We start from the raw sequence: 26,982 nt of genomic DNA on the forward strand, positions 1-26,982 counted from the left end.
TGAAAGTACAGAGAGAAGGAAGAAAAGATTAACCAACCGGTGTCTTTCGCTTTTGTCGATCCTTATCCTCTCTCTTTGTCTCTTGTTCCCAGCTCCTTGCTCCCTTTGCCGGTCCAGCTACACACAGATCCTGCACAACAGAGAGAAGAAAACTACAAGGTACATGTACTCATAACTGAAGCATGGATTAGAGTGAATCAAATATACAAGTAAATACAATACATCAATGCAATACAAGTATATAGGAGAACATTCAAAGCTTTATTGATAAAAGTAACAGGGTTCTGAGAAGGTTACAACCATCAATGGCTCCAATCCAGCAGCACCTCCTCAGCAGCAAGAAATCTCCTCTTCACCTCTATAAAAGCAATCACCCAATAGCTCTAACTGTAAACCAACAGCACTTCCTTGCTTTGCACAAAATTCCAGCCTCTTTAGACCTCATAGAAGAGCTCTATGTATAGGAGAGAAGAAGAAAGGATGAGTCAGCTTGAGACTGACATAAAGCTGCCTTGTGTCCTCTCCCTCTTCAGTTAAACTTCAGTTCTTGAGTCCACTTGGAGATCCTTGCTTACACATGGAGATCAAGTACCTCTTACTCATCACAGGGCGAATCCCTTGAACCAAGTGTCAGTTTGGAAGCTTCCTGGGCAATTGACACCTTGCAGAATGACTGTGCCACTTGGCCAATCTCGCCCAGCGCAGGTAGCCTTCATTAGATTTGACTTTCAGCGCAGGTACAAGGAGGAGCAGTTGCATTCCAGCGCAGATGCTCAGTGGAGCAGCTGACATGATCCAAAAATAGCCTGTTTTTGAGTGTTTTCAGGTGGAGAACTGATGGGAAGTGCTGTGGTTTGCTGACCTTGTTCTTCTAGGGGTAAGAACAACACGTTTAGGGACTGAGGATCCCTGTAATTATCGACATTTCATGCTCCATGTTGCGAGGCACAAAAATGTCTATAACAAGTGCACACATGGTCAAGAAATTGTTGGTGAAACTTCTTCCTCTTTTGAAAAGGATGACAGTTCGGTGAACAGCTTTATAGATCAGCAGGTTGAAGAATTCCATATGGCTGAAAGTGATGAAAGAAAAAATTTCGTTGCGGATCTATCCATAGAAGAAGACAGCATGCAGGGAAGTCCAGTTCTACTTTCAGAATGTGATAACGTTATGTCAACCCTTTCAGATCCATAATCGGATTATGGTGACCATGAAAACCTCGTACTAAGTCCCATGAAAGAGAACTCTGCTGCTGAAATCATCTGGGATGAAGAAGACAGAGTTTTGGATCCAAACGTTCTCATGTCATCAGAACACAGTCTTCATGAAGAGGTAATCCAGTCAGCTCATGAACAGCAAGATGAAAATTTTGTTCAAGTAAGTGAAAAAGGTTCCTTGGAAAAATCGTTGGTAGATGATAGAAATTTCATGCTTGGGCTTCAAGAATCATTCGAAGTTTCTTTTCTCATGATTGATGAATGCAAAGACGATCTGGTTGTCATATCATATGAAGATGACCTACAATACATTCAGGCTACCAAAGAGCAGAACATTCAGGATTGTCTTTCAGACTCTTCCTCATATGTTTCATGTTTTGAAGTGTTCTTTGAAGAGGAAATCCGCTCATGTGCTTGTTCAGAATTTTTTGAGGACCAAGACCATACTTTTTCTGAATAACATTATGAAGGAAGATCAGCATCAAAAGAAAAGGACATCTTGTTTCTTCAGCAGGAGGTAAATCTTCATGTTTTTCAAGATCCAATGGCAAATTTGTTGCAGACAGCAGTGAAGGTCATTATTGCAGTATTCAGTGATGAAGGAGATCATGGTCAATTATGTTTGAGGCCCAGTTACCAGTATCTGTTGTTGACCAGAAGATCTAATCCGGAGAATCAATCAAGGAGGCATCTACTTGATTGGTTACATTGGAAGACACATTACACATGATTGTACATATTGCATTAGTACGCAAGTGGCTGTCATCGTGATTTGAAACCCTCAAATCTTGATGGACTGTTGCCATTGAATAAGTTTTGTCAGTTCTTGTTTTAGTTAAGTCAGTCATGAGTCATTTCCTTTTGCATAGAGTCAAGTTTTTCAATCATTTCAGTTCGCATTGAGTCAATTTGAGTCAAGTTTCAGTCAATAAATTGATTCATGTTGGTTTGTTGGAATAATGGACTCCATAGCCCAATGGACGAAGGCACTGTCTGCTCACCCAAAGATTTGCAGTTCTTGGCACCTCCAAGGAGCTGCCATCCCTATTGGAGCCAATGTTAGTGTCAGTCTTTGCAGCCTTCCTCCATTGATCAAACATTCTCTTACAAAGTGATTTTAAGGTGTCAAGGTCAAATTTTGTCATTTCAGTGGGTCTTCAAGCAAAATTTGGTCACTAGGCATTAGGTCTAGGGTTTGATTTTACCCTTGTAAAAGTTGTCCAAATGACGTTCCATGTCACCATTCAACTGAGTGTACCATCATTCAAAGGGTTTTCATCATCATTTCAAGTTCCACTGGGTCATTTTACACCTTGTTCATGCTTCAGTTGCGCCTAGGCAAGGTTCATTTCCCTCTCCTAGGGTTTTGAAGCTAATTTCTCTTGGATGGTCAAATCATCGGAAAAACTTGTATCATAATGTTCATACACCTTCCCCTATCCATAATGTACCTTATTCAACACTTCCCATCACTAAAATCCCCCAAATTCCTCATTTCCGCGCAAACCCTAGTTTCTTGCTACAACCTGGCAATTTTCTAGGTTGGACCTGTGTTTTGCCTTTTTGGACAACTTCCCCTCACTCAATATTTGAAATTCCACTTTCCCCTGCTTCTTAACATCCCTCCCTACTTCCAAGAATTTTCCCAAGAATTTAGAAGCCGCTTATCCCTTCATTTTGCTTCATTTCGACCATTCCCTTGTTCCACACATCGGGATAGGTTTCACTCAAATGATGTTTCTGAGCAATAAAAGATGACATTTTGAAACCTGAGAGAGGTTTTTGTCCAAAACATGCTAAGGAAAAAAAGCCTCCTTCACTTTTTACACAGGTGTCATGGTTTTGGATAAATTTCAAAAATACAATCACCTCGGGAGAATTGATGCACCTTTGAAGTGACCTTGAGAAAATCAAGTTTTCTCCTATCTCAGTTGGCCAAATGACTTTCTTGATGAGCCAAATGATACCTAGACACAAATATATTTCTAATGAGCTATCATGAGCTCACTTTGGAGTTGAGTAAGGCATTCAAAAGTTGACTGCAACAGCACCCTGCCTTTAGGCATCCCCATTTGGAACATTTTTACCAGTCTTGGGAGATTTGATTTTTGACAGGTAAAATGAACTCAAAATTGAAAAATTCTAGTTGGGTTAGAAATTAGACTCAAACACCTTTTCAACAAGCTATCTTGTGCCCAATTTGGACACCGGAAGGCCTCCAAAAGTCACCTAGAAAAGAGCACGACGCACACACAGAGCGCGGCGCACTGGGAGAAATTTTCCAGTGTAAATTTACACTGGCGCCGCGCACATGGGAGGTGTGGCGCACAGGGCTAAAAGGCCTGAAATTGTGCCAAATTGCCTCAAGTTGCCTGTGAAACCCATGAAATTGCAAGGTAGGCTATAACATCACTTTTTCATCAAAGTTCATAAAGGATATGGTGGTTTATGGCTAGGATTGAATGCAACGAAACTCATGAAACCAACCACAAGAAGACACCAAAAAGTCATGATTTCTATGGTTTTGTAAGTGTGCTATTGATTGCCAAGGTTCTATTCTCCCTCTCTTACCTTTTTTCTTCTTATCCCCCCTATGCCATTCTTTCCTATCCTCACTACCCTAAAATATTACCAAACCCTATTCCCTTTCCCCTCCTCCTATTTGACAACATAACGACCCAAAACCCTACCCTATCAAATACCCAAACCCCCTACATATCCCTAAACAAACTTCTCTCCATAACCCCTATTCCCATCACATTACTCCCCTCCCAATACTCCCTTTTTCATTGTTCCCCTTGGTGGCAGATATCAAAACAACACCCAGCTTCACCATCATCAAAGGGAAGCCTTAACACAGTACATAAACAGCAGTCATGGCATCTGAGGGTTCATCAGAGTATGAGATGGAGACTCAAAGTGATACATCCCTAGAAGAACATGCTCCCATGAGGACAAGGACAAGAAGCCCATGCATGATGAGGGGCCATCAGGTGAACAGGAGGCCGATTTCATCCTCATTCAGGATGATGATGCAGATGTGGAGAGGGCCCGACTTAGGATGACTATTCAGGAGCAGAACACGAAGATCCAAGACTTGTCACTCAATGTGGAGAGGACCAAATGGATCATCAAGTATTTGGAGTAGAGAAACAAGAAGCTTGAGGACCAACATGAGATCATGGAGCTGCAAAACATCCGTGAAGACCAGCAAGCTGCCCAAAGAAGCCTAAATGAGAAGACACCTATTCAGCAGGAGATAGAGGCGGATTGAGAGATTTGGCTCGAGAGGATCCACATCCACTTAGAGAAGCTATTGGCGAAAGCAAACAAGGACAGGGACATGCTCAAGAACAATAAAAACCACTATTGGGCACGGAACAAGGTTTGCAAAGCACGAATAAGGAATTTGAAGGCAAACCTAAAGAAGGCATCAAAAAGGAAAAAGAGGAAAAAATAGCATGATCGACTCTGGATATTGGCCAAGGTAATCCTTGGCCCACCATAACACTTAATGAAGAAGCTCCAGACCAAATTTCAAGAAATTTGGAGCACATTTTGAAATTTTGAAATTTTTTGTGCAAAAAACGGGGTTTTTCTCCCTGTGCGCGCGCCACTGGCGCGACGCTAAAATTCTATTGCTCCAAATGAGGAATGGCTTGTAGTTTTGGATTCAGCATGGAAAATTATGACAACTGGTGTCCGGGCAAGAAATTTGGGCGAGATCTGAGTCTCCTAAAGGTCAAAAAAACACCCAAAAATGGCCTCTCTGCCACTTTTTTGACACACAAAAAGCAGTCTTGGGAGAATGGAGATTTGGAGGGGCAAATGAGCACCAAATTTGAAAATTCCAGTTGGGTTAGAAAGTAGACATGATAGGATTTCCCAAAAGCCCACTTGGGCACATTTTTGACACCTAAAAGTTCCCCAAAACAAGCCCCAAAGTAGCACGATGCACAGAGAAAATGGCGCAGCGCACAGAGGAAAAATTGCCAATTTGCTTCCGTTTCGCGAAATTTCGGTTCGCGACTTCTTCAAGTGGGCCCGCTCATCTACGCTTCAGTTTTTTGGCACCAAAGGTGGCATTTAAATTGTTTTTTATCCAAATTGGCTTCTATCCAAGTGGTGAAGGAAGGCAAACGGTCACCCAAGCCAAATGTCATGTTTGTAGTGCTGCACCTGTAGCTAATGGTTGGCTCTCCATCTCCATTTTGCAATGATTCAAGTAACTCCCCAACCCTTGGGAATTCTATCTCTTCCTCACACATTCTATATATTGTGTGCAAGTTATTTGCAAAGGGTTGGTTGGCTTGTAACTTCTGGGAGACTGTGGGAAAGAAACTTTGTTTCTTCACTGTGTGTTTTTGACAGAGAATTAATGAAAGGCGGCGGCTCTGTTTCATGAGATTCTTGTGGTTTTGAGTGTAGAAAATTTGTTTCTCATTTTTTCATATGTATTTCGTTATGTTTCATAATTCAATTCATGTTCATTTCCAGTGAAATTTTCTGAGTGAGATTAAGTAGAATTCAATTTTATTGCTCTGCCTATGGGAAAATTTCATGTTCAGTGTTATTCCTCTGTTGAAAAGGATTCATGTCACTATGCCCTTTCACTTTCTTCAGCAATCTATTCATGCCGCGGTACCTCAAACTAAAGTGTTACATTTTCCGCCTACCTTGCCTCACGGAATAATATGTGCCTTTGTATTAAATTCTTTGTTCTTTGTTGAGCACCAGTCCCATAACATCCCAGAAGCTCGGTCATTCATGAAAATTGTTTTATGAATCCATATTCACCTACTAGCCTAAGGTAAATATTTCATTGTAAGTCATCTCAGACCATTTTCGATTATCTATTCACTGAGTGTGACTCGAAGAGAGCCCTCTCCTGCTCTGGTAGGGCTAGCTACCAGACTGAGCGTGGTTTGTGGTTACCCTAATTTTTGCCTTCCTTCAGCCTAAGGCAGATTTAGGTGCTAACAGGTCCTTAACATGATAATCCAATTCTTCTACTCATTTTCCTTGACTTAAAGTTTCATATACATCTTTAAAATCTATATCTTGAGCATATTGTTCAATGTAGATCTCATGCAGTACTGAATTATGCTTAAGTATAGTAGATGCATTTATAAGGTCTGGACAACATATCTGCAACTTTATTGTGTATGCCCTTTTTATATCTGATGACTAAATGAAACTGTTGTAGAAAACCCATCCATCTATAGTGTCTTGATTGCTGCAACTTAGTTTGGGAGCGTGTAGATATTGAAGTGGTTTATGATCAGTATGTATAACTGTCTCTTTGCCCATTAAGTAATGTTTCCACTTTTTCACACTCTGTACTAATGCATACAATTCTTTATCATATGTTGGATAGTTAACTACTGCAGAATTAAATGTCTCAAAATGATAACATATGGGTTTACCGTGCTGCATCAACATTGCTCCCATGGCATAGTCACTGGCATCTGTTTCAATCTCAAATGGTCTTTGAAGATCGGGCAGTGATAGTACTAGTGTTGTACTAATCTTTTCTTTCAAGGTGTCGAAGGCTTTATGTTGTTTGCCTCCCCACTGAAACACCCTGTTCAATCTTGTTAAAGCATGTAAGGGAGCTGCAATTAAGGAAAAGTTAGCAATAAACTTTCTCCAATATTGTGCTACTCCTAAGAAGCTTCTAACTTCTGTAGCAGATTTGGGTTTAGGCCAGTTTACAATGACTGCAACCTTAGAGGGATCTATCTTCAATTCACCACCACCTACTATATGTCCCAAATAATTCAAGGATGTTTTGCCAAATTCACATTTTGAGAGTTTAACATAAAGATTTTCGTTTTTCAAAACATCTAGTGTCTGCTTAACATGCTTTAAATGTTCTTCCCACGTTTTGCTAAATATAAGAATGTCATCCAGATATACAATAACAAAATCATCAAGAAAAGATTTGAGTACATCATTCATTACTCTCATGGAAGTAGCAGGAGCATTAGTTAAGCCGAAAAGCATAACCAACCACTCATACAATCCCTGCTTTGTTTTGAAAGCAGTCTTCCATGCATCTTGCTCTACAACTCTGACCTGATGATAGCCACTATGCAAGTCTAACTTGGAAAAATAAACAGCTTCTTTCAACTGATCTAATAGATCATCTATGCAAGGAAGGGGATAACGATTTTTTATTGTTATCTTATTCAGTGCTCAATAATCAATGCACATTCTCCACGAGCCATCTTTCTTTCTCACCAGAACAATTGGAGACCCGCATGGTGATGTGCTAGATTTGATGAACCCCTTCTCGAGAAACTCCTGTACCTACTTCTTGATTTCTGCATCTAAAGTGAACAACCTATACATTCTGATGTTAGGCAATGGAGCATCTTGCTGCAAATTAATATCATGCACTATTTCCTTTTTGGGTGGCAGACCTTTAGGTTCTTGAAACAATATATCATATTCTGAAACAACTTTTTCTAAATCAACTTGCTGTTTAGCATCACAACCCTCAAATACATTGGTTTTATCAGGTTTCTTTTCATTTACAACCATCAGTAAAAATTGGTTGCATGAATTTACAATTCATTTCATCTACCCTGAGTTTATGATAGTATAATTATTCTTGAGCTTATGAGCTCTTACAATATATTCGATTCCATCTTTAACGAGTAGATACTTGTTCTTAGCTCTATAGAAAATAGCTTTTCTATCATACAAGTAAGGACTTCCTAAAACAATTCCACATATATCCAAAGGAACTATATCTAACTCAACCTCATCTACAAATGCTGACTCAAAAGAAAACTTAAGTTACATTGTCTAGTCACTTGTAGTTGTGCTTTATCACATAACCAACCTAATGGATATGGTTTCTTGTGAGGTGTGGTTAGTAATCCCAACTTCTTTACAATTGCTTCAGAAATTAAATTTACTTTTGAGCCACTATCAAACAAAGTATCAATCTTTTGATGATTGGAAATAACTCGAATATGAAAAAGCTCATGTCTTTTTCTCTCATTTTCTTCTTTATCAGTAGAGTGTGCAGAATTACTAGTAGATGCTTCAGAATTTTTACCTTTTATACTGTGGCTGCGATTGTTGCTTCATCTCTTGAGTTTGACCCCAAATCCTTTTGAATAGTTGCAGCATTCTTCTTCTTCTTGCCCTCAAACTTCTAGGTTTCAACTCTGGATGTAGAATCCAACAGTGTTCATCATCATGCCCATCCTTCTTACAGTAAGTGCATGAAGACTTGTTTTTTGTACAGTGTTTGTCTTCCTCTCTTTCCATTTTTGTTTTCTTTTCTCCTTATTTTTGCTTGCAATGGGTTTGGATGATCCCCCAACTTTTGGGTTCCCATTCTTACCTCTAGCTTCTAGATGCGTAGCCTGAACGGATACCTCATCTATGCTGGTGGGATTAAACATGAGGATAGTGTGCCTTATGTAGCTGTGTAGACCACCTATATACTTCAACAGAGTCTCAGGTGAGTCTAAAGAAATTCCTAGAATCAAAGCTTTTTTCCTAAATTCTTGGGTGTAACCTTGTACATTGTGCCCTTTTAGTTGTCGAAGAGTTTGTCAGCTCATCATGGCTTGTTGCATGTAGGCTAGTGGATAGAATTGCTTTTTAATTGCAGAAACAAATTCACTCTAGACAGAAAGGATCTTACCATGTTTTTTCATGTCATCTTGTGTCATGCCTTCCACCATACCAAGGCAGTGCCTCCAAGCGTAGGCTGGCCAGCTGAATCTTACTCTTGTCTAAGTCAATGCTTTTCACTCTGCAATAAACATCAATCTATCTAATCTAATTATCCAGCTTCTCTACATTCAACTCTCCGTCATATATTGGTAAATCAAATTTAACATCTAATTTAATCAAAGATGTCTTCTTTTTATTTTTAGGGCTATTAGGAGGCGTGAGAAATTTTTTTCTTTCCCTTTGCCTTTAGAGTGGTCATGGAGGAAAGATTCTTCTACTCCTTTATCTTGTTTGGAGTTTGATGAATCTTCATATTTATTTTTCTTAAATTCCCTATACATTTCCTCCACCATGGATCTCATGGTCATAAAACTATCCATGAACTGGGGGTCTGATTACAAGGAATTTTCTTCTGACATTTTCCTCTTAGAATAGACTCTTCCAATTTTCGGGTTAGTTTCAACCAACTCTCCTTCTCCTAATTTAAGCTTTGATCGAGTTAGCATTCAACAACAAAATCCAACACAAGCTTCTCTAACCTTAGTAACCTAAAGCTCGGATACCAGTTGATCTGGAATTTATCCAGGACAAAGAATTTAAAGGTATTACAGACTCATGTGCATGGATGTGCCTATGTTACTTATGCAATGGATCGATAAGATTACTAGAATACATAGGCACTGAGGCAATCAGAGAAAACATAACAATCAAACATGTAAACAAAACAATTTTAATAAGGAGTTCACCCAATGCTCCTGGGCTACGTCTCCTGGTCCAGCCTTTCAGTGGTGGCCTCTCTATTATGTTTTCAAGCAGAGTTTTTACAACAGTGAGCTCGATTTGAGACTTACTTAAACAGAATAAAGTCAGTAGGAATGGAGTGCACAGACTCTCCTTACTGGGACTCGACTTTAGAGGGTCACAGTAGTATGACAGGCCTGTGTCGAGGAGTTTTCTTGAACCTCTCAAGCCTTCAATGGAGTACACAGACTCTCTGACTCTCTCTGGCTTTGTCTGGCTCGATGTTGCCTTCAGGTCAACTTGGCTTCTACCCTCTGTTCTCTGCTATTAGCTTCTTGTGTCTAGCTAACTCTTGTCTAGCCCCCTGTGTTCCGCGTCAGGTCATGGCTTTAAAGCCAACATGCTCTTTTGACTGTTCGTTTCCGCTTCCCGGCCTTCTAGTTTCCTTACCTCTATCCGTTCAAATTCCTCTACTCTATGTCATCATCATTGGGTAACGCCTCGCATGGAGCTGGCCACCTATTTCCCAACGAACTAGGCGTCAGATTCCTTGAATCATTTTTCAAAGGTCGTTAATTCCGTTTGCCACAAGATCGCTCACGAATCATGAATCGTTTGCCAACTCATCATCCATGTCGGACTTCAAATCCCCTGTCATCTTGCTTTTTGACCTGTCAAATCCGGTCAATCATCGGGACGCATCTCCGCCGTTGATCTGGGCCCCCCAGATCCTACGGTCGTCCTTCATATTGGGCGACAAGTCGCACGGTGTTTACCCGTCCGATGCGGGCGATTTTCTCTCTCATCCGCCAGACGCGTGTCGTTCGATGTGTGGCATCGGGCGGGACTCAGTCAAAATTGATTACCGCCTCGAAGCCTTCCAATATCCTATTGGTTTAGGGAATCACGCGCTACAGAACCGAAACAGTTACTTTTCCATTTTTCATAGCATTTCGGGTCTGGGTGCTTCGAGGCTTTCCTTCATTGATGGGGACACCCTACGATCAGAAACCACCCCCATTTCTTGATTTGGCCTCCGGTTTTGCCAGTTTGCGCTAGTGCGTGTTACCATGGGCCAACGGTCTACGCGCTCGACCGAGGGTCCTCGTTGCTCCACTCTGGCCACAACTGCAACTATTACGAGGATTCTTTCTGATACCTTTGATTTTTCTAAGACTTGAATCTTTTAGCATAATTTGAAACAGTCATGAAAACTTAGAGAGTGTTTTAGGATCCAATTCGGATCATTTTCTGAACACATGTTAGTCATATTTACAAACACTTTGTAACTATGATAAATGTAGGTCAAGAATGCGTACTTTGTTCATTGTTTTATTAGTTTATCAGATGATAATCAAGAAGGCTTACTTCCCTCTCATACTAGTTACATAAAACACATATTAGCACGTGCAACCATATAAATCATCCAAGATCCTATCAACCATGAGAAATATCAATAACAAGAGAACCTGATATAATAAGAAATATACCATGCATGTAACAAGAATTTAACCAAAATGAAGCCATGAAAAACTAGTCACATAATTAACACATTAAACCGAAACTTGTGCTCATTGATCTTTATTCACGAATAACACATATTGACGTATGCATAGTTCCAACCAAGTTAGGGACTTCCATGTACCACCCAACCATATATTGGGATCTATTATGCAACCAACTCACAAAATAGAAGAAGAGATAAATCAACATCTTCAAAATAAGCCTCTTCAAGAGCGCAACCTCCTTTACATTACATAAATGAATAATTCTTGGATGATTCAAATGACAAAACCTCCTTTCTATATATAGGAGTCTAAGGGGTCACAATATAATCAAAACCGACATAACAATAATAATGTAAGGGCACAACAATAACAATAAGGGGCTACAATGACAATAATAATGGGGGAATCACTAGTATTATAGGGACCTAACATGCCACTCTCCTTCAAAAAAGTGTTGTCCTCAATGCTTGAGTAGTTCTGGATGCTTCTATATAAAATTCTCATCCTCCCATGTGGAATATTCAGTGGGTAAGTTCTTCCACTTGATGAGATACTTTGAAATTGATCGATTTCGTAGCTATTGAGTTCTTCTTTTTGTGACTGCTTTAGGTTCCAATATGATTTTTCCTTCCTCGTCAAGTTCTGGAAATATTGTTTGAACTGGGAGCTTGTCACCTATAACCTTCTTTAAGCATGAAACATGGAAAATTGGGTGCACTCAGGAAGATGCAAGAAGCTCCAATTTGTACGCCATAGTACCAATCTTTTACAACACCTTGTATGGACCATAATACTTTGGTGACAATTTATTATCCTTGTTAGCTTGCTTGAGGTACACTTGTTTGTATGGTTGTATTCATAGAAATACCCAGTCAACTACATCAAAACTTTTTTCTCTATGATGTTGATCTTCCTTTTGTTTCATTCTATTCTGTGTCAAAGTGAGGTTATCCTTTAAGAGTTGGAGAACCTGTTGTTGATGCTCGATGTGATCTTCCATTTCTTGAACCTTAGAATTTCCTGTTAAAGATGTTGTGATGGACCGTCGATGATATCCATAAAGTGCCATAAATGAATTCATTTTTGCTATAGTATGGAAGGAAGTGTTATACCACCATTCAGCCAAAGGCAACCACTTGACCCATTGTGTTTTTTTATCATATACAAAGCAACGAAGCTATCCTTCCAAACATTTGTTCACTATCTCAGTTTGCCCATCACATTGAGGATGATAAGATGAGCTATGAGTTAACTGAGTACCCAGACAAGAAAATAATTCGGTCCAAAAATTTCCAATGAAAATGGGATCTCTGTCGCTTACAATAATATTTGGGTTTCCATGTAGCTTTTGAATTGTTTCCATAAATGCAGTAGCAATTGTACTAGCTTTAAAGGGATGAGATAATGCACAAAAGTGTGCATACTTGGTAAGTCTATCAACTACCACCATGATGACATTATTTCCTTCGAACTTGGGTAAGCCTATGATAAAATCCATTGAAACCTCCTCCCAACGTTGACTTGGAATGGATAAAGGTTGTAACAGACTCGGGGTCTTAATTGTCTCAACTTTATTTTGATATATCATGTTGCATTTCTTCATCTTCTTCATGTGTCATAGTAGAGCTTTCGGTTGCTTACTAGGTGTCACAATTTTCTTTCTTTGGGGCATCAACTAATGATAATTTTCTTCACTGTGACATTTTAATCACTTCAAAATAATTTTTCAAACAAAACTTTTGTAAATGTTTTAAAAAGACTACACACCTTGTTTTGCTTTGTAGGAGCTTGATATTGAATATGTTGTATCTCTGTAATTTCAAATTTCCAAGGTCTGAAATTTTGTCTTGTGGTAGCCTTCTGCATCCTCTTTCCAACCCCACAAGTCTGATCAAGATTAGATTTTCCAAGAAGGATTTATGCCCAATCTCCCACAATGACCTAATTATAGACTAGTTCAGTAGAGCAAACTTGTATGGCATGTCGTGTATCACTTTTTTGACCTTATGCCCTAAAAATGATACCCAACAAACTACAATCCATTTTCTTTCTATCACTTGTTACGAAATTGATTCAGACACTCAGAGAGAAAGTTATGACGATTTTCCCAAGGTCACCTGTTTGAGATGGAATTCAGGATCCTACAAAAATCCTAAATTATGTAGTTCATATCTCCGCAAATATACAGAGAAACAATCTGAAATTCGGACAAGACATTTACAACGATTTACTCTCAAATGCGTTTTTTCAGCTTCTGAAGCGTTGTATAAAAAAAGATATAGCGAAAATTCCACGATGACCTGTTTGAAGTAGTGAAACCCTAAAATCCAAACCTCTGATACCAAATGTTATGCAACCAACTCACAAAATAGAAAAAGAGATACATCAATGACTTCAAAATAAGCATCCTTGAGGGGGCAACCTCCTTTACATTACACAAATGAATAATTCTTTGATGATTCAAATGACAAAACCTCCTTTCTATATATAGGAGTCTAAAGGGTCACAATATAATCAGAGTCGACATAACAATAATAATGTAAGGGTGCAACAATAACAATAGTGGGCTTCTACGGGGCACAATAATAACAATATGGAGACATCAAGGGCACAACAACAACAATAAGGGGCTACAAAGACAATAATAATCGGCGAATCACTATTATTATAGGGACCTAACAGGCTGAACCATTATCTTTATTTCAACCAATCACCCTTGTGCCATATTCCAAGCCTAAATTTGGTATCACATGGGATAAACCAAAACATAAACATACAAGGAATCTAGAGTAAAACCACCTCCACCTTCATACCACATTGATTTCACTCAATACTAGGTCCAAAAATCAACCAAACCAATACAAGCTTGGTGCCTCAGAATTTCTTCACCATGCCCAAAGGAATTTTCATATCTCCACCCACCTGTCAAGAGCTTCCCGGAGAAAAACATCTCCATTCTCAACCCTTGGGATTTTCCTGAGACCTCCTCAACTAGGATCCAAAATCTATTGGCATCAAAGCTCAACCAAAACAAGGACCCACTACATAATGGCTATCTGGGAAATGGCATAAGGCATGGTTGTAAATCACTGTCAATATAGGAAAATCCCAGGCCAATGACAACAAAAATGACCAACAAGCCATTTCATGAACCATGCATTCAAATCCAAACAAGATAATTAAACATGCACATTTCTACTTGCAAAAATCATTGTGTTGGTTCCTCTTTTCTTTGTTCTTTTCTTCCCTTGCTAGTTGTTTTCCAAATCTTCTCCTTGACTACCCTTAAATTACTCTTACGTTCCTTACTTTCCTTGATTTCATTTGCTTATGTCCTGAGTGCTCTAGTCTTCCCTCTCTTTTTCCCAAAATTAATGCTATAATGTTCTCTCTTCAATTTTCTTTTCTTTTCTTTTTCTTTTTCTTCATTTTCCCTTTGTGTCTCTTGCATTTTTGCCTCATGTCCTTATTGGCCTATAATAATTAATTTTCCACTCATTTCCTTTTGCCTCTTGCCAATGCCAATTTCCATAGCCAATAAATAATTAACCACAAGTGGATCCCAATACAATGTTTTTCCCTCCATTCATCTTGGAATACATATACTATGACCTTAGCTTTATTTTTGATTTTATAATGTCCATTTATTTCCATGGAAATTTAACTCGGGGCTATTACACATCAAATATTTTGGCCGAGAATATATATGATTCTCAGCCAAAATTTTTGTACAATGAATAGGTGCATCAGTAAATAAAATTATCAGGTCGGTCAAAGGAGAGATTCTTTGCAAAACTCTTGGCCGAGAGTTTTATAAATTTTTTGACTGATAATTTTCTCGGTACCAATCTCTCGTCCAAGAGTTTGGTAAGAGAAGAGATTCTATGTCAAATCTCTTGGCCGAGAAATTGCTAGTTTTCTAGCTAAGATTTTGGGCACAGTAATATTCTTTGTCCAAAATCTCATCCAAAAGTGTTTAATTTTCTTGGCTGAAAGTTTTTTAGTCAACGAAAATTAGGAAAATTTCAAAAAAAATCATGAAATATCTACTTCGAAGGAGTTGAATCCCTGCCATATTTAAGAGTTAACTAGCATCTTTCGTATAATTGGATTCAATTCTGAATCTAGTTGCAAATGATATAAGTTTTATTCATTTTCATGAAGAATTGATATATATTAATAATGTTATACTAAAATGTGTCACTGGAGATTTTGAGACTTCTGAAAATTACCTGAAATTAAAAATCAATAAATTCAAAATCGAAACACCAAATGATTTGAAAATTCACCCAATGCTTCCTCTTTGTGTCCTATTCAAAACAGTATTTTCAGATGACTTATTGATGATCACATTAAAATGAAAATTGATGGATCACCGAATGTGTTGTAAAATCACAATTTTTTTATCTTACCCTATTTCATTAAATGATAAAACATAGCGATTGAATCTAAAGATTCCCCAAAATTATTCCATATTTTGAGTGCAATCTCTATAAATTTTGATGATATATTTGTTTTCCCAAAAAGAATTACCATCTCTACAAACCATGGTGGGTCATTAGGTCACTAATTATACTTACTTGGAATTGTCAAGTATATGCATTCAGTAAACACCAAATTTCTCTAACTACATGTCCATTAAAAAAAATGAGTATGGAGGCAAGATATTTTCCTACAAATATTCTTTTTCCTACAAAACAAAATTCTCAAAGAAAATATGAGTCTCTAGCAGTTGAAGTTGAAAAAACATAAAAATTCACAATTTTCTATGTAAAAAACAAGCTAAAAGTGTTTCCTAATTTCACATGTTCACCCAAGTACATTTAAGATTAAAATACCTATCTTGGAAAATGTGTACTTCTATGTCAATGAGCTACCAATGCATAGAATGAGTGGATAGTTGATAGCTATTTGATTCACAATATGATTCATCATAGATTTGGTAGCTCATTGGTTCATGTATTAGACACAAGAAAGAAAATTCCTGTTACACAGTATTTTGCCATGCCTCCTGCACTTCCCTGTAACATACCCCAAAGTGCCCGAAACATGACATTTATGCAGTGTACTAATTCATATATGAAGCTCAGATCTTCCCTAAGACATTGATTGGAAAATACCTTGAGCTGCCCCTGAAGGAAATAGCTCTACAGCCCTAATTTGAGAATCATCGCTCTTATGAGACTAAAAACCGTGATGGTCGCCTGTTGTATTATACTCAACCCATGATGGCATCACTCTATTTAATTGTATACCCATGATGATCCAAAAAAGGAAATTTTCCAAAGAGGATGAGAAGCTTCGTGATCTAGAAGCTTCCAGAGCGGCGAGCTGGAGGTTGTTCAGCGTAGATGAGGTCGAGTTCTCCCAACTTGGCCTCTTGGTCTTATCCCTATGAGCTACCTCCTTGAGATGAGGGCCTACTCCTATCTTTGGAGAGATTCTAACTCCCTTTCCCAACCTATATATTCATCCACTTCCATTCCCAAATGGTTAGTCTTTATCTATTTGCACCCTTTATGCTGAGATTGTGCTTATATGCTACTCATTTGGCTTGTAGGAGTGCTTGTAGAGCTTAGATTGGACTTGGATATTCATTCAAGGAGAGCCTATCAACATCAAGGTTTGATTGTATGCTTCCTCCCTTATTCTATTAATATACAACTGCTAGTTCATTTACCCTAAATTTGTATGTTCATGTATCATTTAGCTTAACGCTCCTTGATATGTTAAGTAGGTTACTTTTGAATATGCTATTTGTATTTGCATGCCTTGTTGTGTCTTGATCTCTTGTGTAGGTGCATAAATGTTGTGAGTAGCAGGAACGAGCCCGTGACACAAGTGATTCAAGGTCTTCAACAAAGGATATCAACATAGCATCAGAGTGAGGTAGGCCATCTTCTTCATTTATCTTTTCAATTGTAACCTAGGAAAGTGTTTGGTAGATTGTCACTTAGGTTGCTAGTGCCACTCATTGGGCTAGAGGGATCATCTCTATCTACAGAGAGGATTTACCTAGACAACAAAATGGTGACTCCACAGGGGAAGCTATGACCCTTTCCATTCAATCGTTCATCTTGCTTTTGTGTTGAGTTTGACCAATCGTTTGTTTTCAGGGTTGTTTGTTTGTCTATAACTGTATTCACTTACTAGTGATTGCTTGAAGGTTCTTGATTTTTGCTGATCTTTAAGATTTTTTGGTTTTATCTCATCCTTCTTGACCATCATGGTTTTCTCCCTGACAGTCACGATGACATCGCGGATGGTTTAATTACAGTTGTGATTATTGTTGGTTTTCCTATGACAGGTGCGATGATCCCAAAAAAATTTAAAATAGGTTTTTCTTCTTGATTTCAGTGTTTTTCCTTCTAGTAGTGGTTTTTCTGTGTGATTATAGAGTCATTGTCTTGGTTGACATGTTTGTATGACTGTAATTTCCTCTTGAATTGGTTTAAGTGCATTTGGAGCTTGATTTGCTTTCTAGGGTTTCTAGGTCACCTTTCATTCACTCATTGATTTGTTCTTCAGAGATCAGTTACCCTTGTTCCAAGAGTCTTTTTGCATCTAGACATCTTTTGAAAGTCACTTTTGGTTCTTTGGCATAAATTTGTTTTCATTATTGTCGAATCAAGTAGATGCTTTGAAAGTCACTTTAGTTCCATTGGCAAGCAATATATTACACAATTGTTTGTTTTTGGTTGAATCGAAAGGAAGTGCTTGTTGTTATTCTTGTGTTTCGAAAAATGAAGGTGTATATCATTGAAGTGTTTTCGAAAAATTTCTTGCTTTCAAATCGGAAAGTGAAAGAGATTTTCATGATTAGTGAATTGTTTGCATTTTCTTTTGCTCTTTTGCACTAGTTTTCATTTATTGCATCTTTAGTGAAAAGAAAAGGATTTTCATTTCTATGGCATTGCATTTATTAGTAGAATGAACGATTAGATTTCATTTTTACTTATTGCATTGAAAAATTGTATTGATGTTTTTTGGATTGTTTGGTGCATTGATTTGTTGTTTCTCTTCCTTTGGTAGAATAGCCTTCATTGAATGAAAAGTTTCATTTTTATCATTTAGTTTCATTCTAGGAAATGGTGACATCCTCGAGCCCTCAAAACTGAAACTTAATTCAAGATTAAACTTAAAATTCACCTCAATTAATCTAAGGATCATTTGAAACATTAACACTCATACTTAGTGGTCTAAGCTAGAGACATGTTCCGACGTCTATAAAAGTCAGCAATTGTCATTCGCAATACTCTTGCATTAGACAGGCGCTAGCACGGACTTGTGCTCCATGTACCATCGAGTATATAAAGGGAGACCCTCATAGGTTGAAAACCTTTATCCATAGAAAGCCAAGTCTATGCCCTGTAAATTTGATACACCGAACATAGCATTTGGGGAGATTTCCTGCACGTACGTCAAATCCTTGGTAAACTTATTTGCTAAGGAGTATATTGCAGTTCACAGTTACTTGGTAATCTCGTTTGCCTAGAGTCACCTGAGTAGTCATTTTGATCTTTTCTAAGTCCTTAAACTTGAAAAGATCATCGAATACTTCTCCTTTCAAGCTCGCTAAACCAACAAAATCGACTAGAGTCACCTTTCGTCCTTTTCTCGACTCTTAAAACATGAAAAGGAAAAGTTTTTGTTTCAAATTCTAAAATTAATTTACGTCGGAACAAAACCATTCTTGTGGTAATACTCATTAGTAGATCTCAGGTTGATACCAATGGCAACATTTCCTGAGTCTACCAGTCAACGAAACCCCTCTAATGGGAATCCTAGTTCTTTTCCTTCTTTTGGAAATATTGGTGCTTCCCATATGGTAATGGTGTCCCTTCCTGGATTGACCATTGGTTTGCCAGTTTGGTTATTTTCGACCTCGGTGGTTCCGAGTGTCCAAACTGCTTTTCAACCGAGTTCTCCTCCACCTGAACAACATCAACCTCATGTTGATCCTAAAGTTGACCCCTCGCCTTCTTCACCTATTTCTTCACCTCATTATTTCTCTTCACATAGTGAAAATCTGGATTCTAGTAACCAGGAAGCTAAGAAGAAGAAGAAGAGGACGAAGAAGAAGAAGAAAAATAAGCAAGGGGGCAGCCAAGCAGTCATTGCTACAGATGCAACTGATGTAGAAAAATCTTCCAACCATCCCCAGAAAGTAAAATTCCCTTGCATGTTATGTAAGGGTGACCACCTTCTTCGGAATTGTCCTGGTATTCCCAAGGTCTTAGAAGTGTGTTCCACATGTTCACATTGACCTTTGTCATCAGCATCTAGTGATCATGTTGGTAATCAACCTTCAACCAATAAATCTCATGGGAAAAAGGGAAAATTCAAATTTCCTTATAAGTTGTGTGAAGGTAATCATCCCATTCACCTTTGTCCTCTTATGGATGAAGCTTCTAAAGAGTTGGGAAACCTTACAGCTTCTCAACCTTGTCTTTTGGATCGGTATTTAAAGCTTTCCCCTGATCCTTCACTAGTTGATCTAGTGATTGATCAAAAGTCATCTTTGGTCAACCCCACTTTCTTTGAAAGTGAGTCTCGTGAATCAATTCTTGACCAACCATTGGTTGAGAAAAGGGTAGACTTGACTCCACCTTCAATTCGCCATACCTTTCCAGTAGAGAGTGAACCTCATACTGCTCAGGTTCTTCTAGTTTCTTTAGTTTCAAATGAACTAGAGGTAAATCCTCCTATTCCCAAGGTGCATGAGAGCATTTCTCTTGTTCCCATAGAGAAAGAGGGTAGCTCTCACATTCCTACGACGCCCCTTCCAAGTAGTTTAGTCACTTGTTTTGATTAGAGTCGATTAGTAGGATATTGTCTTCCGTCTGATGTGCCTTTCCATATTACAGTACAGGCTTACCATATGGTCTTACCTAGCACAGTTATAGACGAGGGCGCATCTCTTAGCATCCTATCCTCTACTGCTTCGAAAGCTCTAGGTTCTCCTTAGCTTGTCCCTGTCACCCATAATATGTTAGATTTTAAAAAAGCAACTAGTCAACCGTTAGGGATCCTTCCTAAGTTTCCTATTACTTTGGGAGGAAAGACTGTCTATATAGATGTGATGGTTGTCCAAGGCCCTTTTGATTTTAATCTACTCCTTGGTCATGACTATGTTTATGTCATGGGAGCCCTTGTCTCTTCTCTCTTTCGAGTGATGTGTTTCCCGCATGAAGGAATCATTGTGATCATTGATCGGCTTACATTCTTTGGTCTTGAATCAGCTCCCACTCAACCATCGTCCCTAAATGGTTCTTATGTACAAGAGGTATCACCCTCACCATAGGTTAGTTGCATGGCCACCTTTTCCATGCGCACCTCTACTAATGATCTAGTAGGTGAAGTAGTACACCATGTACTGCAGGCATTGGAGCCCGATTTTTCATTTGGATCCTTGGACATGAATCCCTTCCAGAGTGTTGTTCTCCCATCTGATGAGAACCTCTTGGAAGCCATGGCCTCTTTCTGGTTGTGATAAAGGGATATGGAGTAGAGTTCCATGTCCTATGTCAAGCTCCTTAAAAAAATGAAACAAGAGATATGGAGCAGAGTTCTTTGTCTTGTGTCAAGCTCCTTAAAAAACGAAACAAGGGATATGAGGATAGTTCTTTTACTATGTCAACCTCATTAAAAAATGAAATAGGTTATGAGAAAATTTCTTTTACTTGTGTCAAGCTCGTTAAAAAATGAAACAAATCCCCTTTCAATTCGAGTCTTTTATTATATCTTATAAAATATGAGTCGAGTTTTCACTTATCTCATAAGTGAACCTTCATTCCATCCACTTAGGTGAATGAAATGAAGCTTGGGGGGCATGTTCCTTGAATTGAGTCATTATGTTGGGGGCATGCAAACTTATCTCAAGCATAGTTTATCTTTGTTTCAAGCTTGTGTAAAAATGAAACCAAATCCAAGCATAGTTTGTTTTCGTTTCAAGCTTGTGTAAAAATGAAACCAAATCCAAGCATAGTTTTTTTTCATGTTTCAAGCTTGCAAAAAAATGAAACCATTTTCAAGTATACTCAAGCATAGTTTACCATGTTTCAAGATTGTGTAAAAATGAAACCATTCCCACTTTACATCTCGTGATTACCATTTTATCAGCCGATTTTTTTTTCCAGATGAGCCTTGGTTTGTCCATTCCCTCGCCACCATCTCTTTGGCCAATCATATGATTTCACTTGGTTGTTTTACCCTTGCCTGAGGAACATCTGCAATGAGTGGTCTTATTAGCTAGCTTCTTGACCATTACATGTTTTGAGTAGTTCCATCATGATGGGAACTAGTTGTTATCCTTTTATACCACTCGTTCCTCTAGGAGGAGTCATCTTTCAGCGCTTTTCTGACTCTCGAAAAATGAAAAGATTGTCGAGTACTTGTCTTTTCGAACTCGTTGAACTAAATGAATTGACGTCACCTCAGTATAAGTTTAACCCTTTTCCGGAATTAGATAGACTATTTACAAAAAAGGAACACCTTGGTTGACATGATCAAGAGGTTCTCTCGAAAAACTTACTAGGATGGATTCATCCGAAGGGTAAATTTATACAACAAGCATATGGTATCCTCTTCAAGCTTGTGTAAAAATAAAGAGGTACTCAATAGAAATAGTGGGGGGGGAATTGAAAGTGAAACATCTCTTGTATAGGAAGCATGTCACTCTTGAACATGACACTCATCTGTTTCTCATGTCAGGTATGGGACATCCTCACTTATTCACTTGTCCTTCTGGGTTTGGGTAACCCATTTTCCCTCTCATTTGATTATTCCACTTCATCATTATGACCCTTGGCCCTATGTTGAGTCAAATTATGCCACACTCCAGAGTCGTGTCGCCAATGTTCAAGAGAAGTCTTATCTGCGGTCTATTACTTATACATTGTCTGACCCTTTGCTACAGTCTTGGATCTTATTCATTTCATTCCTCTTTATTCCTCGTTTCGTGTCGATGATGGGGGACTCATCATGGTCCTCCTTTAATGGGTCATTTCCTATCGACTTCAACTCATTATCCAAGAAGATGACTTAGAGACTCCTTTTCAGTACCTTAGAGCTTGTATGCCTTAATGGAGAGTTCTTCGCATCCAACGAAGGTTTTCACTATTGACCTTCGATTAGGTGATTCCACAAGCGTTCGAAATCAGCTTCGTTTTTACATTAACAGATTGTACTGTCGTACCTTGAGGTTCATTATCTTTATTGGTGGTTTCTCTCATGCTTTTTAATGGTCCACATCATTGACCGGTAATCAGGTGGTTTTCTGGCATGTTCGACTTCGACACATTCATTCGAATGTTAGAATTCGTACTTTGATTAGGTCAGGATGGAGTAGAAGACCCTTATTCTTGTCTGATATGACTCAGATTGTGTAGAGTTATGTGGTATTCATGATTGTACACATGTTTATGTTATACGGATGGATGTGACCATATTGTGGGACTTTAAATTTATGATGATCCTTCTATATTGGGTGGTTGTGTCCATACCTTGGATCTTAGATTTACAGATCATCCTTCTCATTTGGATGGTTGCGGCCATGCCATGGATTCATGTTTTGATCTCAGATATGTATATGTATATGCCTCCTTGATTTATAGGTCTCCTAACAATATTTTTCCTCGTCCTTGCAAAAGCTCGCAAAGCATCTCAGCCATCACTCCTCGTTCTGCGTTCATGCTTATGGGTCATCTATTACACAGTATTTTTTCACACCTCCTGCACTTCCCTATAACATGCCCCAAAGTGCCCGAAACATGACAATTATGCAGTGTACTGATTCATATATGCAGCTCAGATCTTCCATAAGACATTGATTGGAAAATGCCTTGATATTCCCTTGAAGGAAATAGCTCTTAAGCCCTAATTTGAGAATCATTGCTCTTATGAGACTAAAAATTGTGATGGTCACATGTTGTATTATACTCAACCCGCAATGGAATCACTATGTTTACTTGTATACCTCTGATGATCCCAAAAAGGCAATTTTCCCAAAGAGGATGAGAAGCTTCATGATCTAGAAGCTTCCAGAGCGGTGAGCTAGAGGTTGTTTGGCATAGATGAGGTCGAGTTCTCCCAACATAGCCTCTTGGTCTTATACCTATGATCTACCTCCTTGAGATGAGGGCCTACTCTTATCTTTGGAGAGATCCTAACTCTCTTTCCCAACCTATATATTCATCCTCTCCCATTCCCTATCAACATCAAGGCTTGGTTGTATGCTTCCTCCTTTATTCTATTAATATAAAATCATTGGTTGATTTTCCCTAAATTTGTATGTTCATGTATCATTTAGCTTAACGCTCCTTGATCTTTTAAGTAGGTTACTTTTGAATATGCTATTTGTATATGCATGCCTTGTTGTTTCTTGATCTCTTGTGCAGGTGCATAAATGTTGTGAGCAGCAGGAGGGATCGCCCTACTCATTGGGCTAGAGGGATCGTCTCTTTCCACAGAGAGGATTTACCTAGAAAACAATCCCTCGTTGTTAGGTATAAAGATTTGCGTCCCCCCAATGTTAGGCACAAAGACTAAGATCATCCCAATGTTAGGCATAATCATGGGGAATGATGGATAATATGTCAAGCTTATCTAAGCATTTAAAAATGTTGGATATTGGGTAAACCAACGATCCTCTTATGTTTCGTGACATGGAATAACCTCCTCGCGTGGATCCTTATCTCTGGAAATGTGATCGTTGACTAACACATGCAGGTTTTGATCTAACGGCAATCCTAATTCCAAACAAGTGGTATCAAAGCGTAGGTCACGAGTTCGATACACACCCGACTTGCGTTGGCAGGGAGATTGTTGGACATTGGATAAACCAATGCTCCCAGTGTGTTTCGTGACATGGACTAACTGCCTCTCATGGATCCTTATCTTTGGCAATGCAATTGTTGACTAACACCTGCAGTTTTTGGTCTAACAACGCTCATGATTCCCAATAAGAAAAACTAGCTAAAATTGCTTCCAACTAGGAAAGGTCAACTCACTTCACAATTGGCAAGGCTTTAACTAGAAAGGATTGAAAAGGGTGGACATGGATATGAATGGAAATTCCCTCTTCAGAAAACCTCTCAAGGTCCTATATTAAGCCTTATTTTGGAATGTTAAGTAATTTCTAGATCTCCTTGTCATCTATCATGAGAATTTATAATACCCTAGGAGAATTCCATACTTGAAAGAAATCTCTTTAATAACAATATTAGAAAGATGAAGAGGAAGAAATAATTCAAAATAAAATTCATATAAAATTTAATAAATAAACAAGAGAAGTGGAATCAAATAGGAGAAAGGTTCTAGAGTCTGAGATAATGTTTCAAACAACCTATAGTAATGGAGCTAAACATTAGCAATTAAATAATAAAATTGTTATCCTATGATTGTAGAGAAATGGGAATTGAGACAAATCAAGAAAGAAAAAGATATATGGCTCGCTCAAAATGTCCCAATGAAATTCTCCTACTAGAATCAAAATTAGAATAAATCGTCATGATGAATCTAAAAAACGCTCTAGAAATGTCAAAATAGAAAAATAAATAGTGCAAAAGGGTACTCTACATAAATTTGCACAGTTTGGGACCAAATTTCTATTGGGTCCCTCCAAACACATGTATATCAACATTGTTTCTATATATTAGTGACCTTAAAATCAACCCAATAATGATATCCATGTATTTAATATCTATGTTCTAGTTTATCTCAAAGAAAAAATAGGAATGTTGGACCTCTCTAAGATCTTATGGAAACTATATTCTAATCTCCAACAAGATCCTAGTGAGATATATTGATATGGTTCTCCCCCTAGAGGCAAAATGAGGTGGTCCTTTATAAGAGACCCAATTAGAGGGGTGATGGATGAATTGATTGTGTATTAGGATTTGTATGATCTAAACTAACAAAAGGAAAGTATATTAGACTAATTAAATAATCAGTATTGGGATCACTGCAAAAATTTTGGATTGATTCCTAATGTAGATCTCATTTCTATTAGGAAAACATCATATTTATTTTACCATCTTCCCTTCAATGACCTTCTATTGTAAATAAATCCTCCTTAATTTTCTAGTTGATGCATATCATGGTCTATTCCCCTTTTAATTCAACCCTCTCTATCTCTAAGATATCCAATGCTAGGAAGTAATAAAAGAGGCATGTAGTCATTTGTTATAATGCTCTCCATCATTGACATGGGAAACCAAACTAAAAGAATGGTTCATTAACTCTTTCATTTCTTTGTCCAAAGGGAAAGGAAATGTGTAACACCCTCTAACCACCCCACTGAGTGACATTACCTCCAAACTCTACCTCTAAAAACCGTAAATTTAACATTTAACTAACTTGACTCACAAAAACCATTTGACACCATATATAAATTTCCCACCCAGGCTTCAAAACACAATGTAACCTACCATGCAATTGCAACATGTACATAATTGTAGATAAATAATGCACACTCAATCATTACAATGTATCATAAAGTTGTTGTAGGTTAGGGAAGAACATCACATGTAATCCATGGCATCATGAATATGACTCATCCTGTATACACAAATTACCACATAAATCATGGCACCCTCACAATAATGGAATAATCAATTGGCACAAATAATAGGCTCAATATATAGCATTGAGCAAGTTGTAGAGAAAAGCACTGAGTTGAAAAAAATGGAGGCATCTAGACAAGATGAAAATCACATATCTCTCTAAAAACCAAGATTCTCGTGATCATAGTCACATGCAATATGCACACTAGGAATCCATACAATATATGGGGTAATAATACCAAAAAGTGCTGATATCCCTAGTTTCAAATCAAAAATAGTCCTAAAAACAACATTAGATAAGGAATGAAGAATCACGTTGGCTCTAATACCATATTCAAGTTATAGATCTCTAGTGACAACTTCATCAAATCATAATCCAACCAAGTAAAACACTTCATATTTATAACAACACTAATAAAAAAAATATTGTACCAACAGAAGTGCATAAGATAATAAGATAGGAGAATTTTATTAATGTCCAACTAATAACCACTAAAGTATGTCAATGGGACTGATAAAAACAAAGATTTCGATACAAAGTGGGAGTAGTAATGATTCTCCTATATAAAGCATAATGTGGAAGTAAAGTATGAATCTAATATAAATCCTAGCAATAAAGTTCTAAGAATGGAGAATCTATCCATGAGAGATATGTACAAAATAGATGGATCTAAGAACTCGAATATCATGGCTCATTGGCACCATATATCTTGACATCTAAGTCCAAAAGGAGAAATCTCAAAATAGGGGGTTTGCTAGAGGAAGAAATGGAAAAAAAGTTAGACTATTTATTGTGCTATTGCCTAGAAGAGGTGGGTCAATGCTTGGGTCTAGATGAACTAATCTTACTACTTATATGGGATGTAGAGTAGCAATGTCAGTTGGGTCTCACTCAAATAACCCTTTGACACCATAGTGATCTAGGGTCAGAGGCAAGGTTGTTGTTGTTCGGTCTCCTGGTGACCTTAGTAGATGGGAGAATATTAAGAAAAACAAGTGATTGTTGAGGGGAAGCTTGTCCCAGATGTGACCATGTGGTAATGGAGTAGAGTTGGAAGGCCTCCCTAATATATAAGCCTAGACATTTCTAGTCAAGGTTATTGAAGAATACAGAGAGGTATGAATCTCTTTAATGACAATGGAACCACCCTCAAATATCATAATATATGGGGAAAAATAAGATGAAGTGCTCCTTATGCTAAATCTCCCAAAGATGGCACAGTTGGAAAATCCTATCTAAGGGTCAATCTGGT

This window comes from Pinus tabuliformis, chromosome Q (genome assembly GCF_031772625.1).
Source record: "Pinus tabuliformis cultivar Carrire ecotype Pingquan chromosome Q, CPIR1, whole genome shotgun sequence".
Taxonomy (NCBI): domain Eukaryota; kingdom Viridiplantae; phylum Streptophyta; class Pinopsida; order Pinales; family Pinaceae; genus Pinus; species Pinus tabuliformis.